Source organism: Anas platyrhynchos, chromosome 1 (genome assembly GCF_047663525.1).
Source record: "Anas platyrhynchos isolate ZD024472 breed Pekin duck chromosome 1, IASCAAS_PekinDuck_T2T, whole genome shotgun sequence".
NCBI classification, from domain to species: domain Eukaryota; kingdom Metazoa; phylum Chordata; class Aves; order Anseriformes; family Anatidae; genus Anas; species Anas platyrhynchos.
Window position 1 is genome coordinate 139,211,992 of NC_092587.1, and position 13,289 is coordinate 139,225,280.

The window sequence follows — 13,289 nt, forward strand, 5'->3', positions numbered from 1 at the left end:
GAGGAAGATGCCAAGCATCTGAACTTGTTCCCCTGCAGAGAGACATGCGGGGCCCCAGGCTATATGCCTGGATTTGCCTTCAGCTCGAGCTGCCTGGCTTGGCAAATCGTTTGCTGCAATAGGAACCTGAAGGAGCTGCTGCCTGAGGAGCGCGAAGGCTGGGGACTAAATCATGCTGGCACTGGCACTCCTCTGGGGGCTGCACAGCTGCCGCAGAGCGGCTTCAGTGCCAGGAGGTGGGCAGCGCCCAGAGGCTCCCTGCATAGTGCCCCATCTCCCAGCCCTTCCTCTCCCGTGGCAGACCCTGGCAGTGTGCTGCTGGAAGCCCTGGGGGCACGCAGCAATTCCCAGCAGGCATGGACTTTGCCCAGACAGGGATACACAGGCTATATCCAGAACTGCGCTATGTCCTCGTGCTGTCCTCCTCCTCCCCGTGCTGGCTGGGTTTCTGCACAGGGCATCCCCCACGAGGCACAGGCTAGGGGTGAAGCACAAATCTGAAAGGGCGTTTTGCTGGGGAAGGTAGCTCTGATGACTGCCAGCTGTAGCCCCCGGGTCTTACGACTGGGAGATATGATCACACAGGGCAATGTACCTTCTTGCTCTGCTTATCAAAACCCAGGCTAAAAAAAGACCCAGAGGTGTCTCAAGAAAGCTGCGAAATGTCCCCGGGGAAGGTAGGGAAACGTCTGCACCAAGGTGAACACCAAGGTGAGGCAAAATGTCCTAAGCCAGGAAGAGCAGATAGGAAACGTGAGGGAGCTTGGGAGAGGCAGGGTGAGGGAAGAGAGGAAAACCTGGGAGACATTGGGGAAGAGAGAGCCCGTGGAGAGGAAAGACATACTGAAACGGGGGCTAGCCTATAAGCTCATTTTTTATTTTCTTAAGTTGGGAGTGGGGCAACTTTGTACCTGAAATTACACATGAAACCATAACTATTTCTTAAGTGTGGAAAAATTAAGTAAAAAATAAACAACCATAAAAAAACACAATGCCTTTCTGTTTGTGATTTGGGGAAGGACAAAATCAAAGTAAAAACTCGCAGAAGATTCTTTGGAGAAAGCTTCATTTTCACATTACTCCTCTGTTACTCTTCCCACATAGCTGAGCACGTTCACATGAATCACCAGTTTACTCGGAGGAGTAAGCACCCAGATCACGCATGGTGAGGGAGAAGTGGGGTGACCAGAGCTGCAGCCTCACCTGGTTTAGACCACGGAGCTGGAACAGCCACAGCAGGCACCAGGAAACCTTCCTCACTCCTGCACTGATGCAGGAGAAACTGATGGGGGAAAAGCCAGCTGAACAAAGTGGTTAAGAAAGCACTATCAAATAAATATTTTGGAAAAGAAGGACTGACTTGTCTGGCTGTGAAGCTATCACTGTACATCTGCCAGGCAAACGCTGCTGTTTACAGCAAGCAGGACTGCCACACAGTCCTACACCAAGAGGGAGGCTGAGTAACTGAGCCCCAGAGGGACTGTGTATGGATTCATGTGTTTGGGTGTGCATTCAAATTTAGCATGCTGGCAATAGTGCTACTGCCAAGTGGTCAAAATCTTGAAGTTAACACACAAAAAAATGAGGTTCAAAACATACCCCAGGGAGACTTTCTGCTCTTTGTGCCATTATCGTATTGTGCCTTCCTCATGTGTTCAGGCTTTTCCCAGAACTAGAACGGGGAGACTCTCTTTTAATGAAACCAGAAATGTTGTGGTATTTCCTTTGATTTTAGCAGCTTTATAAAGAGAGCACTGCCAGCTGGTGACTTGAGAGGGAGAAATGGCAGCCTGTACTCCTTGCTGGAGCTGGCTAATGCTGCAACTTCACTGAAGGACCAGAAAGATAAAGGAAACAAGAAACAGCCTCCCCTGATCTTGGACAAGACAAAAACTGAAAGCAACACCATGGGGAACATGAAGTGGAAAGGTAAAATGCTGCACTTCTGAAACGTGGTGTGTAATAAGGAGTAAATGTTTCTTCAGTCCGCCATCATAGGGGACCTCTTACAATTAGTGATTCCTGAAGGAAACCCCATGGGCAGCACTTCCAGGTCAGTTTGTGTAAGGAGCAACCTCTGAGGACATGCACAAGGAGGCTGTGCCACCTGTAGAATCCCATTGTGTCCAACCTTAAATACAGCTTGGTTGTGTTCATGTTCTGCTTTGGCATGTTTGGAGTCATGAAACCAAGAATAAAAGTATTTATGCTAGGACTGCAACAGGCTCTCTCTCTGCTTTTCATTTCAGGGCTGCTCTACTGCTGCTAAGTGCTCAAGGGGCTGGCTGGTTGAAGTGAAAGCTCAAAGGTGTGTTTTCAATTCATGAGCACCATCTGTGGATACACCAAGTCTCCAGACACACAGTTCACCATACAAAGAATATGTTATCCCTTGAGTAATGTCTGTAGTAGGAGCTTGATGCAAGTCCTACCAGCGACACCTTCATTGCTCCCAGGGGTTGCTTTCTCCCAGATAGCCATGCCAAATAATGCAAAACAAGCCTTAAAAGAGCCAAAGAAGTTCTCCAGCACTCCCCACCAGCACAGGCACAGCACAAGTACGGTGCTTTTGCAGCCTTCACAGCTCTACGCATCTCAGCACTACTTCCATGCACTGCACAGAGCACCACCATCTTCTGAAATACAGGAATTTTGTTGTTCCCACAAGGCAAGGTTAGACAGGCTGATAATGAGCCTCACAGCAACCTCCTCCCACTGCAAGAAGTGCTATTAGAGATGTTAATGCTGTACAGGTGGACTGGATAAAGGGAAATGAGGTAGGTAGTGGCAACATTTGGAGTCAAGTATGGCTGTTGCACTAACAAGTTTCTTTTCTTCCTCTCCTCTGCTCTGTAGCCTCTTTTCATGAGGGGTACCCTGGCTGGGCAGGCTTTCTTCTGTTTTTCGAAGCGAGCACTGACTGCTCAAGAACAAGTTCCTCTGTTGTTAGCACTCAAGCTTCTCTTTTCCCCCCTAAACTATGGGGCTTATGTGCACAGAAGGTACTCAGGGAGTGGTAAGCACTTTCCATTTTCTTCTTGACCTAACTTAAGAAGAAGCCAGAGGCACAAGGAGCTGTATTTGTATCAGCATCTCAGGCCAGATAAGCTTGTTGCTTGTGGGAAGGGAAGGGAAAGGAAGGGAAAGGAAGGGAAAGGAAGGGAAAGGAAGGGAAGGGAAGGACACCCATTTCATATCTTCAAGCTCTCCCTATTAAACATGAAAGACAGACTCTTTAAAATGTAACAACATATGCTCAGGCATTTGTTGCTATTCTAGCAGCTTCTAAGACCAAATATTTTTTAAAAAACAACCAATAGTAAATGATGGCAGGCTCCTGTTTTCTTTAAGCCGCAAGGATTGAATGGTTTCAACAAAGGATTTGAATAAGCGTAAGCATCAAGCATCATGTTTCTGCGTCTTGTTTCTGCTGCCTCCAAGCAATTCAGCTGGTGGATTCAACTTTCAGTGCTAATGAGCAGACAGTACTTAGGTGGGGAAACACTCATGGTGTAACAGCCTGTATGCTTTTCAACAGCTTTCATAATATGTGATGCAGAGTGACATGGAGCTGCACAGGGAAAAGACTACCAAGCTAAAGGCAGAAGCATATGTACGAGTGTGAGTTGTGGCTATCCATACATAATGAAGCAACGTGGTGGGGTTATCCTCTCTCTTCCTCCGCTCCCACTCAGTTGTCCAAGCACAGTCATATATGATATGTCTGGGTGTTCTCATGGCTTTCAAATGCCGGAGACGTCTCCCAGTCTTTTGGAGAATCACATCCAGGTATAACGAATACACATTCTTAACACAGGCAGTAAAAGAGTGAAAAACATCTGGCGAGCATTTTTCAAAAAATGCTTTTACATGCAAGTAATGAAACCTAAACCTACTATAACTAGGAATGTGCACTGTAAGAGCCTGCCTGTTATTAGTAGTGAGTGATCACTTCTACGGCTAAATAGAAAAAGGAAAAAAAGAAATGTATTTCAAGTTCACTATCGATGTGAGAGAGATGAAATATTCAGTCATTTATATGGTGCTTCTGGTGGATGAGGCAACTGCTTCATCTTAAAGCAATTCCTGTGTCTTCAACTATAGCTGTTTCAAAAATAAATCTTTTTTAAAGCTGTTAACAATTCACTGACAATAGAAAGACACTTTGTATTTCATTAAAGATCTCTCATCAGCAAAACAATGAGAAGGATTTGATTTATATTTGCTCATTGTGATGCCATGAAATAAATGCAGAATAAAAGTATTTTAAAAAATGGAACTACTTGGACCAAACAGGGTTGTGTTTTCCTTCAGAAAATCCCATGAAGTTCAAACTTAATGTAAGATGGCATGCTTGTGTAACATCGCCTATCAACCTAAGGCTGGAAAGACAATCCTACAGATTTTAACTCCTGTGATATGAATAAAGGTCAACTTACTCTGTCATATAACCAATGTATGTCACCTCTCTTTCCCTTTTTCACACCAGACTCCAGTAACAGGAATTCATTCAATATGGGAGAAGAAAATATTTATTCCTATTGGGATACATAACTCACTGCAAGCTCCATGATTTATCAGTCTTGTAACTAATGCATAAGTATGCCTCTTTCAGTGAGTGAACGGAGGATTTTATTGTGTCTTTCAAGGAAGACTACTTTTATGAATGACAAAAGAACATACTCTCTCTTTAAAAATACAAAAAATCTTTTTAAATTTTTAAAAAATATACTGGCATTGCAGCACTTAGTACTTGGTCTTTCATTGAAGATATATTTTTAACACCAGACTGAATGGCAAGCAACTAATGACAGAAGGTTCAGCTATCCCTGCATGGTCTAAATATTCCAATGTCTTAGCTAATATATTCAATGTATTTTAAACATATATTTTTACCCTTATTTAGATAATCCTGAGGAAAAAACATATCAGTAAGACAACAGTTAGTAATAGAAAATTCAGCAATGTTATCATTCATAATTGTTTCTGGAGTCACACTTTTATGAGGTCCTCTTCCTCATATGTCAAATGAAGCAAACCATGAAATAGTTCATGGTTTTTTGCTCCATTGAGGGTGGCTGAGGAGTGTGACTAATAAATATACAAATTGCTAGCTTCTTTCGTGCTAAGATGATGTTTTAGCACAGGTATAGACGTGAGAATATATATAGGATATATATAGGATCATAATGGTGAGGAAACAGCAACTGTTCTACTGATGTTTTGTTATTTTAAATGATAATTATAGCATTGTGACAAGAATATCTCACGAGTCAGTGAAGCCTTTTTAAGCCTGAATTCCTTTTTCCACTTTCAGATCTCGACTTTCACCATGGCACCAACTGGAAAGCGCTGGTATGTACAAATTACTTAACTGTCTTTGCCATCAATTAAGAGAAAATAACAAGGATATTGTACTTAAAACTCACACAAGTGTTCGTGGAAAGGCTTACACCCTCTCTTGACTTCTTGTAGCCATGAATCACCTAGCTAAGTCTAAAGATAACTATTTCTGGTTTATTTTGTAAGCTCTTAGAATAGTTCTTATTCAAGATGCATGTAATATGTTCTGCAAATTGCTTGTTTTTAATTAAAAGTAGAAATTCCACCAGAACTCTAAAGCCATTCATCCTGAAAAACATGTATCCATGAAGCTTTGGTTCATTAAATCAAGAGACTCTGCTATGTTCCTAAACTTAGTTTCTGAAAACCCTCAAAGTAAAAAAAAAAAAAAAAAAAAGTCATATTAATGGAAATTTTCTGTTCTTTTGGGGGGAAAAAATGAAAGGATAAGAAATTTTCAAATATTTTTTTCATACTGAATTAAGCCAGTTATAATGAAAAAATGAATGGTTGCATTCAAGCAGGAAGTGTGACCTCTCACAAATATTGCCAGTACCTGTAGCTGTAAGCCGGGGTTCCACCATGCTGTTTTGGACATCACACAAGACAATACTGAGATACTTAATGCCTGTCAGTCTTGGGGAGGAAACTGCAAAATGCCTGCTTGCTGCTGGCCCTGTTCACTGCCCTCACTCTTCCCGCTGAGCATCCATCCTGCCACCTGCACTTGGAGCAGTGAGGAACATCTCAGCTTTTGCTCTCACAAATGCAAAAGTGCCTGACCTGATGTATGGTGCGTGATGGGGAGCTAGATGTCTGTCTCCACCCTGGGCATAGACACATTTCACCTGGCCCCATGTTCACAGCCTTGTGATTCCTACTGAAAGGCAGGTCAAGACGGTTGTCAGACTTAAAGGAAGTGTCCCACACACTTGGAAGAGATCCTGGGGTCGGGCGGCACAGCAATGCACCCCGAGCAACAGCCCTGAGGGCCCTGACTACACAAGAAGTTTCAGGGCCGTGGCTTCATGACTGCTAGTTTAAACCCTGAGGGTACATCTGCTCTCAGACAACTCCATTCTCCTTCTGGCCTCTGCTCCACACTGTGTAAATGTTTGTAAATTTTTTGGCTGCAGGCTCCAGGAGTGGCTCCCAACAGGCAGTGCAGAAATGTCCGCAACACCTTGGCACCTCTCCACCTTCTGCCAGCCTCAAGCACCCTCCCCACAGGATCCCAACCTTCACATCCTCCCACAGGTTTTCATCCCATAGCCTCAGGCACAAAGCTTGTAGTCTCACTTTTCTGCCATTAAGACATTGCTGCAGTAGATTAAAGCAGAGCCTTCAATCTGTTTTGGAGGCTGAACATTCAAAAAGTCACACATCTTCATCACTACCATCATCATCACTGGGCCGTGAGGCTGCACCCAGCCTGTTCTGGAGGGAACCATTCCCAAACCATCTGAACAGGACTGCTTTGCACAGCCTAGCCTGCCAGGGGGGGCATGGTGGTTGGTACTAGCCAAAACTGCACTGGAGCTGGACTAATCCATCAAGCTGTGTAAGAAACCACAGGGCAGTGCTCTAACCTATGTCATGATCCCTACAAGCATGGATGTAGCTGAGATGCCTGGAGTGCTCCAGGGGGGAACGCAATAGGAAAGGAAGTAACCTGAAGGTTTCATGAGAGGAAAAAATAGATTGACCATGAAGGTCCGGAGAGGTAAGTGAAACAGTGAATAAAGTCCTCTAGATATCTTGAATCAACAATCATAAATTGCCAGGACCAAGTGCTGCAGCATTGCTCTTGATGTAATATCTGGCAGCCTGTTGCCATATCAACACAGTGCAGGAGTCTCGGAGGGAACAGCCTGAGCCATGAGCACAGAAGAAAGGCATTGGTGATTTTTAATATTATTTTTTTCAAGTGAATGTACTGCTTGCAAAAAGTACCGTGAATGATAGCTCCAGAAGCTGAAAGGCTGGATGCATCTTTTCCAGTACTCACCGTTACAAATGGTGGGACATGTGTAACCCCATCGACCCCACATTATTGAATAAAAAGACACCCGTGCTGAAGCCCATATAGTATGACGAGTCTTAAACCTGACAACAGTGTTGTTAACAAACATCAGAAGAAAAGCCTGAGAGGAAGGGTGATCTCTGTGGGTCTTTCAAGCTGTTCATGCCAGTATGTGGGAATAATGAAGCCAAACTGGCATTTTCCAAGAGCTGTTAACGTTTGCCCCAAGCCTCTCAGAAAGTTAATTGCTATTATTCTAGAAAAATGTTACTCATGATGTCCTGAAAGAATCCCTGAAAAGCTGAGGCTTGAATTAGATCTCCATACCCATACAATTCTTTGTCATTTTTAACTCAGTTAGTGGGATTTTCTGATGTTATAGATATGAGACAATGATAATGGACATTTGCAACCCATAATATAATCCTCGCTATAATCATGTACCTAGAATGAAAAAAAAAAAAAAAAAAAAAAAGTGCTTTTTAAAGCAGAACAGAATAGCTTTTAATACAAATAATCTGACAGATGTGACATAGGAATGATCTTAGTCAGTCTATCATACTATCAGCCTCAGGTGTTCAGTTATGTCCCATATTCTTCCTCCAAGTTGCCATAAACTGAGACACCAGCAGTTGTCGTGTCCTCTACAAAATACTCTGCTGGCATTGGCTCTTTCACTTCTACTAGTCTGTGCTGATCAGCCACGAAAACACCTAGTACTGTTTCATTTTCTCCTTTGCCACATCCAGAGAAGCTTGCAGGGGGCTGCCTGCCTCCTGGCATCGGGGCAAACAAGCCCAGCAGCTGGCAGCCTTGCAATGGCTGGGATTGCCGTGTCTGGGGGTGATAAACAATCCCTGACCCTCAGATGTGTCCATAAAATACTATGGGTCCAAATGAACTTTTTTTATCAGAAATGTGCAGCACTGGAAAATGGCTGGCCTACTGTATTGGGTTTACATGGCAAGGCTTTTGTAGCGGGGAGCTGCAGAGGTGGCCTCTGTGAGCAGATCCCAGCAGCTGCCCCATGTCAGATCAGAGCCAGCTCCAGCCAGCTCCAAAAGGGACCTGCTCCTAGCAAGAGCCAAGCCAGGGAGTGATGCTGGTTGGCCTCTGGGACAGCAGATTTAAGGAAAACCTGATGTGCAACAGCAGCTGGGAAAAAGAAAATGTGAGAGAAGCAGCCCTGCAGCCCCCAAGGTGAGTGCAGCAGGAGGGCAGGAGGTGCTCCAGGCAGGCAGCAGCAGTTTCCCTGCAGCCTGTGGAGAGGCCCCTGGTGGAGCAGGCTGTCCCCCTGCAGCCCATGGGTCCCACATGGAGCAGATCTCCATGCTGCAGCCCATGGAGAGGAGCCCACACAGGAGCAGGGGTCTGGGGGGAGCTGCCACCCACCCGTGGGGGACCCGTGCTGGAGCAGTTTGCTACTGGGGGATGGATGGACCCCGTGGTACGGAGCCGTGTGGGAGCAGCTCTTGAGGAGCTGCTGCCTGTGGGCAGCCCATGCGGGATCAATTTGGGAAGGACGGCATCCCGTGGGAGGGACCGCACGGGGAGCAGGGGCAGGGAGTGACCGTGAAGGAGCGGTGGAGACGAAGTGTTAGGGACCAACCGCAGCCCCATTCCCCGTTCCCCTCCACCACTCAGGAGGAGGAGGTAGAAGAGGGTGGATGGGGGGAAGGTGTTTGTAGCTTGCTTTTAGTTTCTCACTTCTTGAGTCTGCTAGTGATAGGCAATAAATTACATTAATCTCCATATGTTGAGTCTGTTTTGCCCATGACAATAACTGGTGAGCAATCTCCCTGTCCTTATCTCAACCCTTGAGCTCTTCCCATCATATTTTCTCCCTCTTTTCCTTTGAAGAGAGTGAGAGAGCGGCTGTGGTGGAGTTCAGCTGCCCAGCAGGGTAAACCACCACTCCAGATGAATGGACTATTGCCATCTGTTGTCCAGCCACTCTAAGCTTCTCCATCAGTACTTACTTCATAAAAGCCCAAACGTGCTATGGTTTTCTGTTTCCACTGTTCAATCTTATGTATGACGTCAGTTAATAATACACAGAAAAAATATTTTTCAAGTAATGCAGTATATACTCATCCCATTATAGTCCTATTGTAGTTGACACTGAATCATTGTTCCACAAATGAGTAGGCACAGGAAAGGAGCAGGGGTTCAAATATTTCCAGCATTGGATGACTTCAATTCCTTCAAGTTTTCATCACGTTACCTCACAGCTTTCCAAAGGAGCAAAATTAGGATGTGCATGGGAGGTCTGCTTGACCTGATATACTCTTTAAGTATTTAATGTCAACTTCATGTAGCACTTTAGATAGTGAGTGAAGAAAGCTGTAGTGGTTGAAGGGTCTCTCTGATCTCAAGAATTAACTCCAGAAGTCACCACCAAAGCTACCTGTTCTGCTAAAGGTTGTCATGTTTCCACCACCAGAACCATCCAGCTCTGGTTAAGGTGAAACAGAGCAGTTGCAATTTCTGCCACTGCCTCAGGAGCCAACTGAATGCTGTTATAAGTTTTATACTGGGGGAAAGTGGTTTTACAGTGCAGAAAACAGAGCTCCTCCAACAAAAAAAAAGTGGTTACTTAATTATACCACTTCAATATACCCAATACATCTTTAATAAACAAAGTATGTGCATGTAATTTACATCATTTGGAATATGAACTACCTGTACGGTGCAAAAATATTGCTCTTAATTGCTTAATTAAAATACAGCTCAGCTCGTATGTATGTGGTTTGTCTGGTTGCCAATGCCTAGGCATACTCACTTCCTGCAAATTCAGACAAATAGGCACAGAACATGGAAGCAGATTTGCCTAAGACTTTCACAGATCAAAACCACCATATAACCAGCTTTTCATCAGCTGATATACGTACAAAAATATACTGGCATCTCTCCATTGCTAAGTGAAATCTCTAGGACTTTTCTTTTGAATCTGGTGAGCTCCACGGTGAGTCACTGACCCACCTCTGTCAATAACCACATCATTTAAACCAAGGATAATAATAATTCATCACCTACCAGTATAAAGCAGAAGAAACATCTTTAAGCCATGACAAAACACATCATTATATTTACCCATTACTGATGTTTTTTGTTAACCAACGCAGGCAGGCTGAAACACAGAGGTTCAATGAGTTACCAGGGCACACCTGGAGCAATAGTTTCTAACCAGTAACATGGGCTTCAGAGTCAAGGAATGAGGATATTGCACCTGAAACACAGCCTAGTGACTAATTTAGCAAATCCAGAAGTCCAGTGAAGGCTTCACAGTGACTCACTGGCCTCAGGACATATGAAAACTGGGAGTCACTGCTAAGTTGGAGTGTAAGGACCAGTAGGTCTATGTGTCAGAAAACCTTAAGTCTAAAGAGGTTTCATTCTCTACCCAGTCACCAAATGACAAACCGATTGACAAACAGGCACCATGACTGCTTTTTGCTGAGAAGATATATTAAAAATATTTCACCAAGTTCCTAGAAGTCTAAAACTCCAAAGAGACCTTTGGGTTGCCATGCCAGATTTTCAAGCTATCCATCAGCTAGGGCCAGTCATAGCCCAAAGCTTGTAGAAACAGGAATTTCAGAAATTAGGAAGTGAAGAGTTCCCTTAGACACCCAAAAGGAAATATCAACACAGGACATCCTGCCTTATCCCAAAAGGGATCCTTATCCCAAAAGTATTTGAAACCCTATCTCTGTTCAGTATTCTCAGCCAAAATATTTCTGAAAAAAATAGGCGCATAATCCAGGTCAGCCTTTTGCCATGAAAAAAAATATGTGGAGAGAAAAGACATTTGTCAGTCCTGTTTAGCAAATAGACAAGTTGCCTTTCTTCCAATCTATTTAGTTTTGAATCTCTCTTACTGATATGTTGCCTAACACAAAGAAAGAAAACTGTGGTGAAAGAAAGGCTAAAAATTGTTTTGCACAGACCTTAGGTTATAACTGCAAGCCCAAGGCACAGGCAGGCTCACCTCCTTTTACTCTTCTCCCACTCTACCTTCTTTCCTCTCACCCAGGAGTGAGATTGAAGTACAAGTTATCCCACAAGCTGTTGGCTCAAAAAAAAAAAAAAAAAAAAAAAAAAAAGTAAGCATGAGGAGGATTTTCAATGATGCAAACGAAGCAGAACATGGACTTTAAAATAGGTACCCTAGAAAAATGCCCCAGACTCTGAGGCACAGGAGAGCACTGGGGTGTTCATGCCCCTTCCTGGCTCTTCTCTGCTTGAGAACTCAGGGTCTCTATTGTGGGAAGGCCAAGAGGCTCCAGTGGGTTGGTTTGCAGGGATGTTTATTCTGAGAATCCCCTGGGGCTTGGGGATGAGTGGGAGCCAGATTAGCTCAGCAGGCTCACCATGAAGGTGATTTTGCCTCTACATAATCACAAAACAGCTCCCGGCAATGACAGATTGTTAGGGGCAGGTATGTTCAAACCTGGACCCGTTCTGCTGGGTTGCTTGGGCAGGGAGGGCAAAGCTGGTGCAGATGTGAGCTGGACCAGAGTTGCTGGTCCACTGCATTAACCTGGAGCTGAACCCAAGGTCTGCTCCAAAAAAGCTTGGCTTCTCTCTGTACTGATGCAGGTTTATGGCTTCCAGAGTTATGTCTGTAAACCTGCATGGGGTAGGAAGAAGTTGAGGAAGAGCTGTGCAGCACTGCTGGCATTTTGACAAGCATGTGTGCAGGGGACAGGCTTTGCCAGGCAAGTGCAAGAGGACAGCTGTTTTAATCCTGTTACTGCTCAACTGTGGGACTGCTGAGCATTTTCTACAGCATTATCTGACTAGAGGCCAGGATCCACCAAGATGAATGTAGCTGGCTTGTTGGCTTTTCTGAACCACAGCTAAATGAAATAAATTGGGAAGAGCTGGCTAGGTGCCCAAGTCATGCCTTAAAGACTGTTGTCGCTGGGGGAAGAGTAGCATGCATCAGTATGAGAGGCTGCAGGCTTTTGCTGCCAAGGATTTTGTAATATCGTGCCTGATTTACAGGGGTCGGGCTTGGTAGGTGTCTGACTCTGCAGCTCCATCTCTTGGCAAGCACCAGATAACAAACAGACTGCGAAGGCTCTTCGCAGTCCATGTTATAAATACTTCGCAGTACAAAATATTCCTTATTCCCTTAGCAATAACTCTCCCCTAAAATAGAACAGGGAATTCTCTCATGTACTTTCTTCAATGTTTGTTATGTTATCAACTGTTGCCCTGGAAACAGAGTCCTGAAGTCAGAAACTGGCAATTCGTAGAGAAGAAACTGGGTTTTGTAGTTGTGTTGTTGGTTTTTTTTTTCCAGATGCTTTAAAAATCCATGATTACATTCTTTGATCCATTACTATTTTCTGGTGATGAGAGTTGCCTTAGAAATTCCTGGATAACCATTTTTATTTAAAAATAAACTGAAATATTTGGGATGTTATTCTTTTCTCATCAGCTAGTTTGTTTCTGTGGCAGCTGATGTAATCATGACATGCACAACCAAGTTGTTCTCCTTTTGCCTTGTTTGTAGGTCAGTATCTCTAATGAAAAATGCAAAGCCCAGAAATTATCCATCAATTACTATTATTTGCTGCACCATGGCCTTCTGCAGCCTGTATGATTGATGAGCTGGTTGGTGTCTCTTTCAGAGTGAACCGCAGCAATTTATCCTAGTTGATGTGCCATAAGTACGGTCTAGTCAAGCCAAATATTTTCAGACCCAATAATAAATCATAGTAATGCCTTGATCTGACCCGGATTTAAAGTATTTAAAAGATGGACAACAGTAATGTAAGAAGCACAGGTGTACTCTGGCTCTGGGAATGGAAAGGGATAAAATGCAGATACAAAACAATCTTGGAGAGTCAAGTGACAAAAGGTTTTGGCTGAGAGAGTTGGAAAACTAACAAGGAAACAGGAGAGCAGAAAT

At 44.0% G+C, this 13,289-nt stretch overlaps 1 long non-coding RNA gene across 1 annotated transcript; it reads left to right on the forward strand.

Moving 5' to 3' along the window:
* Window positions 1–1,729: 1,729 nt before the first annotated feature.
* Window positions 1,730–7,841, forward strand: LOC106018721 (uncharacterized). Its single transcript, XR_005262058.2, has 4 exons — window positions 1,730–1,929; window positions 2,250–3,016; window positions 5,318–5,355; window positions 6,480–7,841. It is a non-coding gene; the product is annotated as an uncharacterized lncRNA (long non-coding RNA).
* Window positions 7,842–13,289: the final 5,448 nt, after the last annotated feature.